Genomic DNA, 15,699 nt, shown 5'->3' on the forward strand with positions numbered 1-15,699 from the left:
TAGTTAGTGATAACAACTTTATATTAAGTTAGTTATGTATAGTTAGTCACTACTATAATTAGCTGAACTCTTTCTTTCTTTCGTAACTAAGAATTCAATTCATAATCAATGTTATTCTGATTTTCTCTTTGATAGCAGATTCACCTCTACTTTCATTTTGCATATTACAACTCAATTTCTTTTCTTGATCTCTAGTACCTAACATCCTTCTTCACACTGATCTCTTATTGTATCTAAAGTAATTATATTAGTCTTTTTTATAATTTGAGCATGAGTAATTATTATATCATTATAATTCTTATTATTTTTGGTTTATACACTACTTTTTATCTACATAGTACATGCATATCTATTCCATATGCTTGGGGATTAATGGAAACAATCATCTATCATTGTCGGATACTGTTTAATAACTAACTAGAAAATTTATTATAAAAGAACAGCAAGTACCATTTTTAATTACAAGGTTTCACTAATTTCTCAATACTGTAAATATTTTAGCTAACAAATTATATATTAAAATTCCATTTTTAAACCAACTTTTTATGTGCATTTTCAATATTTGTGAAGTTTTGATTGTCTATGTGTGGCTTTTTTTGACTAGTTTCTTAATATACTGCCATTGGAGAGCTTCTAAAGATCAAATATTGAGCCCTTTTTTTGGTTTTAGAGAAGAAAGAGGGGGGGGGGGATTTTGCAGTTAGCTCCTAGTGTTTGTTCCTGTTCTTCATTTGTTCAAACTCAGTTACAGCAGATAAGCAGGGGATTTTTCATGATATCCTATTTTCATAGATTTTCTTATGGAACTTCTAACCATGTTGAGCGTGTCTTCTGAGTTGGAATATATAAGGGGAAGGGATCAGGGATGGAATGGAAGGGTTTGAAGGAAGAGATTTTCAATCCTCCTTTTTCTTCCCTTCCCTTTAGTTATCAAAACTTACATACATCTCCTGAAGTTGCATCGATTTTTTGGTTTTCAGAAGTTTTTCTATATATATAATGGACATCATTTTCATTTTGATAAACCATAATAATTAAAGTATTTGTCTATTCTCTTTGTTTCAAGATAATGAATTTAAAGCTTATGCCTCTGTTCTGATAAATTGCTTAGTACATGGCTTTAAGTATATACATTATTAATTACTTAGTACAATACATCCCATATTTGTTGATAATTTGGTTACATTATATAAAATTATTCGCTTGGAAGACCATCACGTATGGATGAGTTTTTTGAGCACACTCATACTCACAAAGAGGATATGACTCAATGGGTTGATGAACACTCCCGAAAGACAAAGGTAACTTACCTTTTATTCATTGTAACTATTTTGTTATCTAATTGTTATGCATTATTGATACTTATAGTAGTTTATCAATAATTTTTTCTCATTGTAGGATATATTTCAAGAGCGTATGTTTCAGGCTAAGCAAGAGCGGCAGGCTGCTATAGAGGCTGGTGTAACTGATCCACCGCCTGTGTCTGAGGAAAGCATATGGATTGAGACAGTGGTTGAAAAACGAAGAAGTAGGGTATATAGCATGGCTGAGGTAAAGGACTCTTCCTTGGTGCGACCTCGAGTTGATGGGCCAACCACGACCACGAGCACTAATGTTTTAGATCTTAGAGAACAAATCACAATACTCAATAGGAAAGTTGAACAACATGCCGCTAAGTGTAGAGAGCTTGAAGACCGCTGAAAAGAGAGTGGCAACAGACTGTTGAATCCTTGCATGAGGATCTCAACACTAGTAACTCCCAGATAGATCAGTTTAGTCATCAGTTGAACAGCTTGACTGAGTATGTGAGAGCCATGAGTTCTAGTAGTTCTGGATCACGTGTTCCCACACCTCCTCCTTTTACTTTTCCAAGCTCTCAGAAAAGCACAACCCCAGTCCCAGCCCCAGCCCCAGCCTAGGAAGAAAACTCCCACCTATTCTGCAGCGACTAGGATAACCACAGAGTTCTCAAAGGGAGGATGATTCTGACGATTTTGATGACTCGGATGATTATTTAGACGAGTATGAGTACGTTATTTAATTACTTTACTTTGAATATTTTGTATTATTAGTGGATTGCAATTTAAACGAATATAAGTCTAAGTTTAGTTATTTATCTTGTCTTGAGTCTTTATGTTAGAGGATTATTTGTTATTTTGATAAGTTTGTAAACTCATTATCTAATATTTAGTATAAATTTTTATTTTTATATTTAAAAGTTTATTTGTCTTGTTATCTAATATTCTGGATAAATTTTATTTTTATATTTAAAAGCTTATTTGTATTAACTGTTTACTATTTTTCAAATAAAAAAATATTAAAACATATAACTATTAAAATCGACGGTAAAGTTGTCACTTTTAAAATTTAAAATAGACAAATCTAAATAATTAAACCGACGGAAACTGTGTCGATTTTATTTAACCACATATCGACGGCGATATTGTCGATTTTATTAAGCATATTATAGACAAAAGTGTTGTTGATTTTATTGAATAAAATATCGACACCAAAGACGTCGATTTTATTGAATAAAATATCGATACCAAAGACGTCGATTTTATTGAATAAAATATCGACACAAAAGTCGTTGATTTTATATAATAATATCGGCGGCAATGTTGTCGATTTTAGTAATAATGTAAAATTCTTACACCCATATTACAGACAGAAAAAATGTTGATTTTATTAAATTATTATTGACGGCTAAGCAAGCCGTCGATTTTCTTAGAATTTTGCAAAATCGACAAAGTTAATAGCGACTACCTATGCCGTCTATTTTGTCATCGTTTTTTAATATTATCGACGGCCTAGCTGTCGATTTGGCCGCCGATTTTAACGACGTTTCTTGTAGTGTTATCCAATTTTTTAAGATGAGGAATCTCTTCCTAAATTTATGATGAAGGCTCGTGTCATCATAAATTATATGTTTAAAAGTTATTTTTATCAAATATTAGGAAGAAAAGCGAGTTAAAAATCATAACGAAGAAATTGTTTTTGTGAGCTAACACGAAAAAGTAAAGATTAATAACTTAATTACAAATTAATTGTGTTTTGGATGCTTTGTTGATGGTTGATTTCTTGAACGCTTGAAACCAAGTGTTTACATAATGTTTTAATGCTAACCATCCTCTCTCTCCCAAAAAAATAATAGGCGTTGGACGCCCACTTATTAAAATTTCATGGGTGCTGGGCGCCCCCTTACAATAATCATAATGGGCTTGGGATGTGATTCAATGGGACTAGTCCGATCAGAGGCTGTCATAGCCTCAATAATTTTCCCACCCGAACCAGAAACCGAAGAAGCCCCGATAACAACCATTACAAGATTTGAAAATACAAAACCAATACTAGAATATAGATAGACACGAGGTTGAATCGGATATGTAGGCAAGTCCATTACAAGAAAAAAGTTGGACCCCAGCCCAACAGATGTATGCATTAAAAAATGAGATGGTAGCTCTCTCTCTCTCTATATATATATATATATATATATATATATATATATATATATATATATAACTTAGTATATATATAATAAATGTGATGGCTCTGGCGCTCTTTATAATAATTATTGACATACATTTATTATATATACTGATCCGCCCGTTACAAATCCAACATCATAAATCAGCATTGTCATTCATAACCTGGCATTATTCACATTATTATTCAGAAAGCTGGCATTATAGTTCGGCATTACAGTCATTAATCAGCAACAAACGCCATTAATCGGAAACTTACGTTACAACTTAGCTTAACGGACTGCTTCCCAAAAGTGAAACGCCCAACCTAACATTTCACCCCTGTTATTGCTCTTTAATACAGGCAATAAAGCAGAAGCATAACCGACTTGCACATTTCCACCCATAAAAGGTATGATCTTCCATCCTAAAAGGACACATTAAATTCTCAATACTGACTTAAGCTTCGGAGTGCCTTTGCAGGTACACTCCCCCTATTTCTTACTCAAAACTCTACGCGATTGGACATCCTCTTGGAGTAAAGTTCGGATTACCATAAAGCTCAAAGGTCGGCACCAAAGATAACAATTCGGTGTCAATTCCCAGAGATCGAGCTCTCCCTCCAGGTATCCATATAAGAACAATTGGCGCCCACTGTGGGACCAAGAATATAATCCCTTCCATATATCATCGGCCTCGAGGTTCTCGCCTGAGTCATGGCTGAACAACTTCCAGCCACATGATCCGAATTCCTTCAGATGGTGACTGAGTTACAGCAAGCCAACCAGTGCATGACCGAGGAGAACCAAGGAATGGCACAGAAATTGCCAACTTGAATACCACCCGAATCAAAAATAACAATGATCGGCAAGAACAAACAGAAGAAGCCGAGCAACAGTCAGGGCCAACACACGTCTCAGACACTGCTTGGCAAGAAGAGGAGCAACCCGAGCATAATGAGGAAGCTTGGAAAGACAACGAGAATGACGATCAGGAAAGCTCCCCTAGACCATTCACGGCCGAGGTGATGAACTTCGTGCTACCTCAGAGGTTTACTCTGCCGACCACCCTAACTCCCTATGATGGGTTAGGTGATCCGAAGAAATACATCAAGAATTTCACCTCCATAATGGTAGTAAACGGTGCATCTGATAAAGTTTTATGTCGTTGCTTTCCATCTTACTTAGACGGTCCTGCACTTGATTGGTTTTGTTCTTTACCTGCGGGTTCTATTTCTCGATTTCGAGACATATCAAAGCCCTTTGAGGAGCACTTTGCTGGATCGGCCATCTACCTACATGACTCCGATTACCTGAACACAATCAAGCAAGGCCAGCATGAAAGCCTCAAGGACTACATGACGCGCTTCACAAAGATAGCCATAAATATACCTGACCTCCACCCCGAGGTGGAACTACACGCCATAAAAAGCGAATTGCGACCAGGAAAATTCCAGGAAACTATTGCTGTAGCCAAACCTAAGACTATGGCCGAGTTCCGCGATAAGGCAAAAGGTCAGATCGACATCGAGGAACTCCAACAAGCTCAGAAAATAGAAAAGCCTCATTATAGAGACGACGACAGAACTCGAGACAAAAAGAAGAACTTCAAACCGACTTCACGATTTGATTCCTACACTCAATTCAACACTAAGCGCGACGATATCATGAAGGAAATCTTGAATTCAAAATTAATCAAGCCACTAAGAAAAGCCGGCAGTTACCCAGATTCAAAAGGCACAGACCGATCAAAATACTGCTCTTTCCACCAGAAGTACGGACACACTACCGACGACTGTGTTATCGCCAAAGACCTACTAGAGCGACTAGCTCGGCAAGGTCACCTGGACAAATAAATCGGCGGCCACATACAGCGGCGAGCACCCCCCTCTAGACACCAAAGCTCGGCCACACAACATGGCCAAGATAAAGACTGACCGAACAACAACCATTGTGAACAACCAACACGTATAATTAACTGTATTTCTGGAGGTTTTGCAGGTGGAGGAGCCAAAATCTCGACAAGAAAGAGATCTTACCGAGCTATGCTTTCCATCAATGCTGATCAAATTCACTAGCAGACACTACCACACTCCCCGCAGATAACATTCCAAACAGCCGATCATAACAACAGTACAGCAAATCTCGATGACCCGGTCGTAATCTCCCTGTAACTCGGAGATCTCCTAGTAAAAAAGGTGTTGCTGGACCCTGGGAGCAATGCCGATGTCCTATTTTACTCCACATTCCAGAAGATGAAATTGAGCAGCAACATCCTCCAACCTTCTACTGGAGACCTGGCAGGTTTCTCAGGTGGGCGAGTCCCGATTATGGGCTGTGTGTGGTTACAAACCACACTCGGTGAGTTTCCCTCGTCAAAAACTTCAGACATTCAATACTTAGTTGTTGATTGCTTCAGTCCCTACAATTTAATACTTGGCTGACCTTTTTTAAATAGGTTCGGCGCTATAGTATCTACAATTCATCTTTGTGTTAAGTTTCCTTTGCAGGATAACACAATTGCAACCATTCACAATGATGCCCAAGAAGCCAGGGAGTGCTACAACAATAGTCTCAAAAGACCTAACCGAAACACAAAAGCCAATGTTCACAACATCGGCAACATGAACGACCAACAAATACTGGCTGACCTTGATCCCAGAGGGGGAACACTAGAAAGGCAACCCCAACAGAAGACTTGCATAAAATCTATTTCACAGAAAGCACGAACAAATTTACATACGTCGGTTCAACATTATCCTCAGAAGAAAAATCCTCATTCCGAGCATTCTTATAGCAAAATGCCGACCTGTTCGCTTGGACCCTAGCTGATATGCCAAGCATCGATCCATCCATCATATCGCACAAGTTGGCATTAGACCTATCTGTCCGACCAGAAACACCAAAAAAGAGGAATCTCGACCATGACAGAAAACAAGCCTCCCTGGAAGAAACCAAGAAGCTCATCAACGCGGGCTTCATCCGAGAAATCAGATTCACAATATCGCGCATGTGTGTTAATTTCACCGATCTCAACAAAGCATGCCCCAAAGATTCCTACCATTTGCCTTCTATTGATTGCTTAGTTGATAATGCATCTGGTTTTGAAAAACTCAGCTTTATGGATGCATATTCTAGTTATAACCAGATCCAAATGCATCCCTCCGATCAAAATAAGACAGTCTTTATCATTGAATATGAAAATTGTTCATACCCTGGGTCGAGCTATCCGATCCGGGATGTTCAGTAATAAAGTGACCGATCTCTTCAGGTCAGGCTATCTGACCTCTTCTTAAAGAGGTCGGTCGAATCGACAGGAAAGCCCAGTAAGGGGCCCAAATAGAGGAACCCGACCCAAATCCAAAGGCAGTCCAAGCCTATAGAGATAAGGGCGGTTCCCTTAAAAGATAAGCTGACCTCAACTCAAAGATAAGATAAGATAAGATAAGATAACTAACTTATCTTATCCAAAAAGGTCACTCTATAACCATTATAAGTACACTGGAGCACCCAGGTATAACTCATACTCTGATTCTACAAAAAACCTGTTTAGTACCCATGCTAACTTAAGCATCGGAGTCTCTTGCAGGTACCCTCCACCCTCCGGTGACAAAGGATCAGCAGTGCAGCTAGTCCCACAAGTCGGACACGACAGCTCCAGCTGCCACCCACCAGCCGGACACATCATCTCCGACCAGTACAGAAGATCTCGTCCGAGATCGACCTACAGTTTCAGGTAACCCTCGGAACATTGGCGCCGTTGCCGGCGACCTGGAAGTCATCCCACCACCATGGCGGATGATCATGACAACGACCACGATTCAGATCTGGAGGAGAGAACACTGCACAAAAATGTGGACACTACGCCAAAAGACGCTCCAGAATCCAACGGGGACAAAAATTCATCAAATGCGGGAGTGATAGAAGCGCTTCAAGATCGATTAAAGCAACTTGAAAAAGAAACCCATCATCAACGAGAAGTCGGGAAGGATCTACAAAGAGAGGTAAGGCGACGTCGAGAATTAGAAGATAAACTTCTAAAACTCGAAGCCGATCTCAAAGCAAGAACTACTCGGACCACCCCTGAGGACAACTCACGCAAAGATCAAAATCCATTCACTAGGGAAATTATGAAGACCAAAATTCCTAAGGACTTCAAACTTCCGGATATGACCTTGTACGATGGCACTACGGATCCCAACCATCACCTCAGCAATTTCAGAAGTAGAATGTACCTTACCGACGCCTCAGATGCAGTTCGTTGCAAAGCTTTTCCAACAACTCTCACAAAGACAGCAATCAGATGGTTCAACAACATACCTCCGAAGTCCATCTCAAGCTTTGATGACCTAGCCAAAAAGTTCCTGGCCAGATTCTCCATCCAAAAAGACAAGGCTAAGTACGCCCCCAGCCTACTAGGAATCAAGCAAGGAGATCGGGAAAGTCTTCACAACTACATGGAAAGATTCAACAAAATATGCCTAGACATACAAAGCTTACCAACAGAGGCCGCCATCATGGGCCTCATCAATGGCCTATGAGAAGGACCTTTTAGCCAATCCATATCAAAGAAGTACCGCACATCTCTAGACGAAGTACAGGAACGAGCAGAGAAATACATCAACATGGAAGAAAATTCTTGATTAGGAGAAACCTCAAAAGCCAGATTCACCTACCAAGACAAAGACAGAGAGTCCAAAAAGAAGGAAGATCGACAAGGGGAAAAAATTAAAAAATACCATAATTACACACCTCTGAGGGTGTCCCTGGTGGATGTTTACAAAGAAGTCTGCCACACAGAAAAATACCCCCAGCCCGACCACTCAAAGGAAAAAGAGGAGGAGGAAATCGGAATGAATATTGTGAATACCATCGAGTCCGTGGGCACTCCACCAACGAATGCTTTGACTTAAAAAATGTCATAGAAAAATTAGTGAGAGAAGGAAAACTAGATCGGTTTCTGGCCAGCCGAGACGATGAGCAAAGAAAAAGGAGAAGAGACGAGGAGGTGGCAAGAACCGAGCGATCACCTCGAACACCAGAAAGACATGTCCATATGATACACGGAGGATTCGCAGGAGGAGAAATCTCCATATTATCTCGGAAAAGATACCTCAAAGAAGTATATCATGTCAAAGGAAAGGAGGAAACACCCGGCATCCCCGCAATTACGTTTACCAAAGAAGACGTATCCGGCATCATCTCGGGACACGACGATCCCATGGTCATCACCATTATACTGGCTAATGCGAATCTCCATCGCACACTGATAGACCAAGGAAGCTCCGCCGATATCTTATTTAAAACTGCCTTCGACAAGCTCGGCCTGGAAGATAAAGAACTCAAAGCATATCCAAACAGCCTGTTCGGATTGGGAGACACTCCAGTGCAACCACTGGGATACATCCCGCTACACACAACCTTCGGAAAAGGAAACCAATCCAGAACACTCAAAATAGACTACATCGTGGTCGACGTGAGTTCAGCCTACAACGCCCTAATAGGTCGAACAACATTAAATCAACTCGGCGCCATAGTCTCAACTCCACATCTATGCATGAAATTCCCAACTGCAGAAGGGATAGCTACGATAAAAGCAGATCAGAAGATGGCACGCCGCTGTTATAACGAAAGTCTAAACCTCGGAGGCAGAGGAGAGAAATTCCACACAATCGAACTCGGTGGAGTGCAGAGGCGAGAAGAACTCCGTCCACAACCTGAAGGTGAAATAGAGAAAGTCCAGATCGGAGACATTCCGGATAAAACAACCAATATTGGTACGACTTTAAACAGAGAAATAAAAGAATTACTTGTACAGTTCTTACGAGACAACGTTGACCTCTTTGCATGGAAGGCTACAGACATGCCAGGCATAGATCCCGAGTTAATGTGTCATAAGCTAGCAGTCTACCCTCGATCTCGGCCAGTACAACAGAGGCGTAGAAAGCTCGGACCCAAAAGATCCCAAGCTGTGGAAGAGCAGGTACAAGCTCTACTGGAGGCAGGATTCATAAGAGAAGTCAAGTACCCACTATGGTTAGCTAATGTCATCTTGGTGAAAAAATCAAACGGGAAGTGGCGAATGTGCACCGACTATACAGATCTCAACAAAGCCTGCCCAAAAGACCCTTATCCACTCCCAAGTATCGACGCTCTGGTAGACACCTCCTCCGTATATAAATACCTCTCGTTTATGGATACATATTCCGGATACAATCAAATCCCCATGTATCCACCCGATCAAGAAAAAACCTCATTTTTAACACCAAAAGCAAATTACTGCTACATTGTGATGCCTTTTGGTCTCAAGAACGCGGGAGCTACTTATCAAAGGCTAATGAATAAAGTCTTTTCAGATCATATCGGAAAAGTCCTGGAAGTCTACGTGGACGACATGTTAATAAAAACACAAAGTGAAGAGACATTATTGTCTGAACTGGTCCAAGTGTTCGATACTATAAGGAAGCATGGCATGCGACTCAATCCTACCAAATGCATCTTTGCAGTAGAAGCAGGCAAGTTCTTAGGTTTTATGCTCACAAAAAGAGGAATTGAGGCAAATCCGGATAAATGCCAGGCAATACTCAACATGAAGAGCCCAACTTGTGTCAAAGAAGTACAACAACTCAATGGGAGACTGGCAGCCTTATCCAGATTCCTAGCGGGGTCAGCGATAAGATCTCTTCCCTTCTATGCTGCTCTAAGGAAAGGAAAGAAGTTCGAATGGACAAAGGAGTGTGAACAAGCCTTCCAAGATTTTAAAAGATTTCTGGGACGGCCACCTATCCTATCTCGGCCACGAGAAGGAGAACCACTCGTATTATACCTCGCGGTAGGAAGTCGGACAGTAGCCTCAGCACTAGTTTGAGAGGACGACAAAGGGCAACAACCTGTATACTTTATTAGCAAAGCACTACAGGGATCCGAGCTAAACTACCAAAAAATATAAAAATTCGCCTATGCGCTCATATCAACATCTCGACGTCTCCGCCCCTACTTCCAAACTCACACCATTAAGGTTCGGACCAACCAGCCCATAAAAGGGATATTGCAGAAAACAGATCTAGCAGGCCGAATCCTACAATGGGCAGTCGAGCTGTCCGAATTCGACCTTCAATACGAAGCTCGGACAGCCATTAAATTACAATACTTAGCCGACTTCATTGCAGAATTTACAGACACCCCGTAAACCCCCCATAGAATGGAATATTTACGTGGACGGTTCCTCGAATAAGACTAGAACCGGCGTAGGTGTGATAATTGAAAGCAAACAAGGAACCCAAATTGTGCTTTCCCTCAAATTCGGGTTCCCTGCCTTAAACAACCAGGCGGAATATGAAGCACTACTAGCTGGTTTGAAGCTGGCTAAGGAGGTGGGAGCTAAAAAACTCATCATCTTTAGCGACTCACAAGTAGTCACCTCACAAATAACAGGGAGCTACCAAGCCAAAGATCCCACCATGAAAAAGTATTTGGATAAAACCAGGGAACAGCTCGGACAACTTGGGGAATCTGAGATCCGCCACATACCCCGCGAACAAAATGCCCGAGCTGATGCACTCTCAAAACTAGCCAGCACCAAACTAGGGGGCAATAATAGAAGCCTCATCCAGGAAATGCTACAAAACCTGTAATTCTCGGAAGAGGAAAAAGTTCTAACCATAACAGGTCAGGATCAAGGATGGATGACTCCCATAATTAACTACCTCAAAACAAAACACTCTCTACAGATGAAAAGGAGGCGAAGAGGTTAAAACGGGAGGCACAATACTATACTATCATAAACAATACTCTATACAAAAGAGGAATTTCAATACCATTGCTAAAATGTGTACTAACTTCCAACACAAAGGAAGTTCTAGAAGAAATACATAGTGGCATCTGTGGCAATCATCTCGGAGCACAAGCACTCACCAAAAAAGTACTTCGGGCAGGATTTTATTGGCCAACTCTGCAAAAGGAGGCTACGGAATTTGTAAAGACATGCCCACCACGCCAAAAATATGCCAACTTCCATGTCGCCCTGCCAGAAGAGCTCATTAGCGTAACCTCACCTTGGCCATTCGCGAAATGGGGACTTGACCTCCTCGGACCCTTTCCCCAAGGATCGGGACAAGTTAAATTCCTCATAGTAGGAGTAGACTATTTCACAAAGTGGATCGAGGCAGAACTCCTAGCTAATGCCACTGCTCAAAGAAGTTGAAAATTCCTATATAGGAACATTGTCACAAGGTTCGGGGTTCCATACTCCATCACCACAGACAATGGCACCCAATTCACAGATGCAAGCTTCAGAAAATTAGTAGCCGACTTGAACATAAAGCACCAGTTCACCTCCGTCGAACATCCCCAACCCAATGGACAAGCCGAAGCTGCTACAAAGTCATATTGGCCGGGCTAAAACAGATATTACAAGAGGCAAAGGGAGCTTGGGCCGAAGAACTTCCACAAGTCCTATGGGCATATCGAACAACGCCACATTCCCCCACAAAGGAATCACCCTTCCGACTAGCATACGGAACGGAGGCAATGATCCCGGTAGAGATCGAAGAAGGGTCGCCTAGAGTGGTCCACTACAATGAAGAAGCCAATTCCCAACTTCAAAAGGAAGAGCTCGACCTACTTCCTGAAATTCAAGAAAGAGCTCGGAGCAGGGAAGAAGCACTAAAACATTGAATGGCTTCCAGATATAATCAAAAGGTAGTGCCAAGAGGTTTCGCTGAGAACGATCTCATCCTAATCCGAAATGATATTGGAACAACTCGACCCGGGGAAGGAAAGCTAGCAGCAAACTAGAAAGGACCCTACCGAGTCATAGAAGTACTTGGGAAGGGCTACTACAGACTATCCGAACTCGACGGTCAAGAACTTCCTAGGTCGTGGCACGCCTGCAACCTAAGAAGGTACTATAGCTAGAGAAGGTAAAAGATCTCATCGTAGGATGCACTTTTTTTCCTGAAAAGGTTTTTTAATGAGGCACCAAGTTGAGATTCAGAGGATAAAAACTCTATATGTACATATTCTCATTTTCTTTTAAATAAAATATATTAGACATTCTACAAAGTTTTCAAGACGCATTAATCTGAAACATTCATCGTCCGATTATAAAGCGACAGATTGGTAGAACGTGAAAAACAAATTCACTGCACAATCACGATAAAGACCAACAAAGATGAAAACCAAATTCATCTAGAGGTCGACTAAACGAGGATTTAATCCACTTTCTACAAATCGACAAAGATGAAAACAGAATAATGCAAGAAGTTATCAAAAGTGATCCGGAGAAAGGACCTGACGAGGTCCTGATGGATTGCTAAATAATAACTTAAAAGACTGGTAGACGTTAAGAAGTCAGACCAAGTCAAACCAAGTTATAAGTAAACCCTGGAAAGAGGTCTGGCCAACCCTATAAAAGAGGATTACTTTAACTTAGAAGGGCCCGACATGAGAAAGTCGGCCCAAAACACAAAGTTATAGAAGTAATCCCTGAAAGAGACATGAACAAAGTCCAAGAAAAAGGATTACAAAAGTAACTTAGAAGGGCCCGACATGACGCAGTCGGTCCAAAACACAAAGTTATAGAAGTAATCCCTGAAAGAGACCTGAACAAGGTCCAAGAAAGAGGATTACAAGATAACTTGTTCCGACATGACGAAGTCGGTCCAAAACATAAGGTTATAGAAGTAATCCCTGAAAGAGACCTGAACAAGGTCCAAGAAAGAGGATTACAAAATAACTTGATCCAATATGACGAAGTCGGTCCAAAACATAAGGTTATAGAAGTAATCCCTGAAGACCTGAACAAGGTCCAAGAAAGAGGATTACAAGATATCTTGATCCGACATGACGAAGTCGGTCCAAAACATAAAGTTATAGAAATAATCCCTGAAAGAGACTTGAACAAAGTCCAAGAAAGAGGATTATAAAATAACTTAATCCGACATGACGAAGTCGGCCTAAAACATAAAAGTTACAAACGTAATCCCTGAAAGGGACCTGAACAAGGTCCAAAAAGGAGGATTACAAAAGTAACTTAGAAGGGCCCGACATGATGAAGTCGATCCACATAAAGTGCAAAGGCTACAGAAGTAATACTTGCCAGAGACCTCACAAAAGGTCCAAAATAGCAGGATTTTTGCCTCAAAAGGAATCGAAGCCAAAAGCACAAAACCCACTCAAAGAGATCGAGCGACAAAAAGCCTAGAAAAGTGCCTAGACGAGATAAAGATCGATATGATACTAAAGGCGCGAAGTTGTGATTCAAAGGGGCTACCCAAACCAGCCCCAAGAACTTGGAAGCTATTTATTGTTTTTTAGCCTAAGGTTGCTAAACAAGCAACTAAATAAGTGTCAACAGTCAGCAAAATACAATTTACAAAATAAAGAGTTTAAAAGCCCACAAACCGGGCTATCCACACAACCAAGATAAAAAAGTCCAGTTAAGCATCAGAAGCCTTCCCGGTAGCATCAGCACGGGGAGAAAGAGGGCAAGTCTGAATGGGCACAGCATCCACGGTCCCATCATCTCGATTCAGGATTTGACAGTCCGGATCGGATACGGGATGACCGACCTCAGCTGAAGGAACTGAAGAAGTTGACACTTTGGCGGCAGGCGCAGGGGGAGGTTCGACATCATCATCCCTCAGAATATTTTCCAAGCTGAAGAGAGAAAGATCGACCTCGGGAGCCAGAATTTGAACCTGCTCCTTCAGGTTCTCATAAGCAGCATTCACACTGCCGACAAGGTGACCTTGGAGCTCAGAGTAATCAGCTCGGGCAGACTCCAACTCCTCCCTCAGACGCATTACCTCCCGATAGGATGTAACATACCTGTCTTTATGCCTCAATGCCGTGTCCTCGGCCAACCTCATAGAAGCCGCCAAGGCAAGAGAGCTAGCCTTCTCGCTCTCCAGCTCCTTCTCCAGCTTTGTCACTTTCACATCGAGCCCCTCCTTCAAGCCCTTCATCTGATCAAGCTCCTGTTTAGCCTCCTCCATAAAGGCTTTGGTGGCATGAAGAGGAAGATTTTGGGCAGTTCGGTATAAGGCAGCCCCCATGTGCGCCATCTTAACACTACTTCGAGTTATAAAGTCCAAATGGCGAAGGAGTGATACATCATCCATAAGGAGGACACCATAAGGACCGATCTGCTGATCTACGAACTCGACCGCATCAAAATCAGGGGCATCAAGGTTGAAAGGCTCAATGGTTTTTTGCTTTTTGTTGGGAGGAGCACCAGAAGTAGCAACAGAGGCTTGGGGAGGATCAATCGAACGAACCCGGGGAGTCGGGATTACCTTCCTCGCCCCAGGTGAGCTCGAAACGGCTGACTTCGACTGAGGCTGGGATGATCCCTCCCCGGCTGCCTTGGCCGAGACGTTTTTAGCGGCGGTAGCTTTTCTCGCCCTTTTGAAGGCCTTCATAGACTCATTATCCTTAATCATCTCTGCAAGCAAAGCACAACAGTAAGGAATCAATTAACAAATCAGAAAAGAGCTTTCAAACAATATAGGAGCAGATAAAAGAGGAAAATCAAAAAATTAACTACCCAGCTCAGTTTGGAGGAGAGAGGGATTGGTTAAAAATTTCTTTGTGTCGAGATGGGGAGGCTGACCCCAGGTCTCTTCCAGAACAGTCATGAAAGCTTGCTCAGCCTCATCCAACATTTCCCATGAATATCTAGATACCCTTACGTCCTTTTGCTATTCCAAGGGAAAGGCGGGCTCGTCATTTTCATCCAGAAAAAACGGCCGAGCTCCTTCAACAGCTCGGACTTTAAAAAAGTAATTTTTAAAATCACAGAAAGATTCGTCAAACATGGAGAAGTCCTTCTTTCCCTGGGAAGCTCGGAAAGAAACCCAAGCAGCTTTCTTCTTTACTACCCCAGGCTTCGTCAAAACAAAGAGATAGAAGAAAAGAGATTGCGAGGCAGGAATACCGAATCCATGACACAAAAATTGAAAGATTTTTATGAAACCCCAGGAATTGGGGTGAAGTTGGAAAGGAGCAACATTACAGGACCATAACAGGTTGGTCTCAAAATTAGTAAAGGGAAGGGTGATACTCATCTGGCCAAAAAAGAAATCGTAAGCATAGAAAAAAGGGCGATCTCCAGCAACCCAAGTAGAGAAACAAACTCTCTCTTCAGAAGTGGGAGGTACAAGTTCGTAATTCTTTTCCTCACCAACACTACTACAAACCCTATGAAATTGCCTAAGCTGCTGACAAAACTCAGA

At 41.6% G+C, this 15,699-nt stretch overlaps 1 pseudogene; it reads left to right on the plus strand.

The window, feature by feature from the left end:
* Positions 1–4,180: 4,180 nt before the first annotated feature.
* Positions 4,181–5,400, plus strand: LOC148580264 (uncharacterized; annotated as a pseudogene).
* Positions 5,401–15,699: the final 10,299 nt, after the last annotated feature.

The sequence above is a fragment of the Arachis ipaensis genome, chromosome B10 (assembly GCF_059453495.1).
Source record: "Arachis ipaensis isolate K30076 ecotype BB chromosome B10, ASM5945349v1, whole genome shotgun sequence".
NCBI classification, from domain to species: Eukaryota; Viridiplantae; Streptophyta; class Magnoliopsida; order Fabales; family Fabaceae; genus Arachis; species Arachis ipaensis.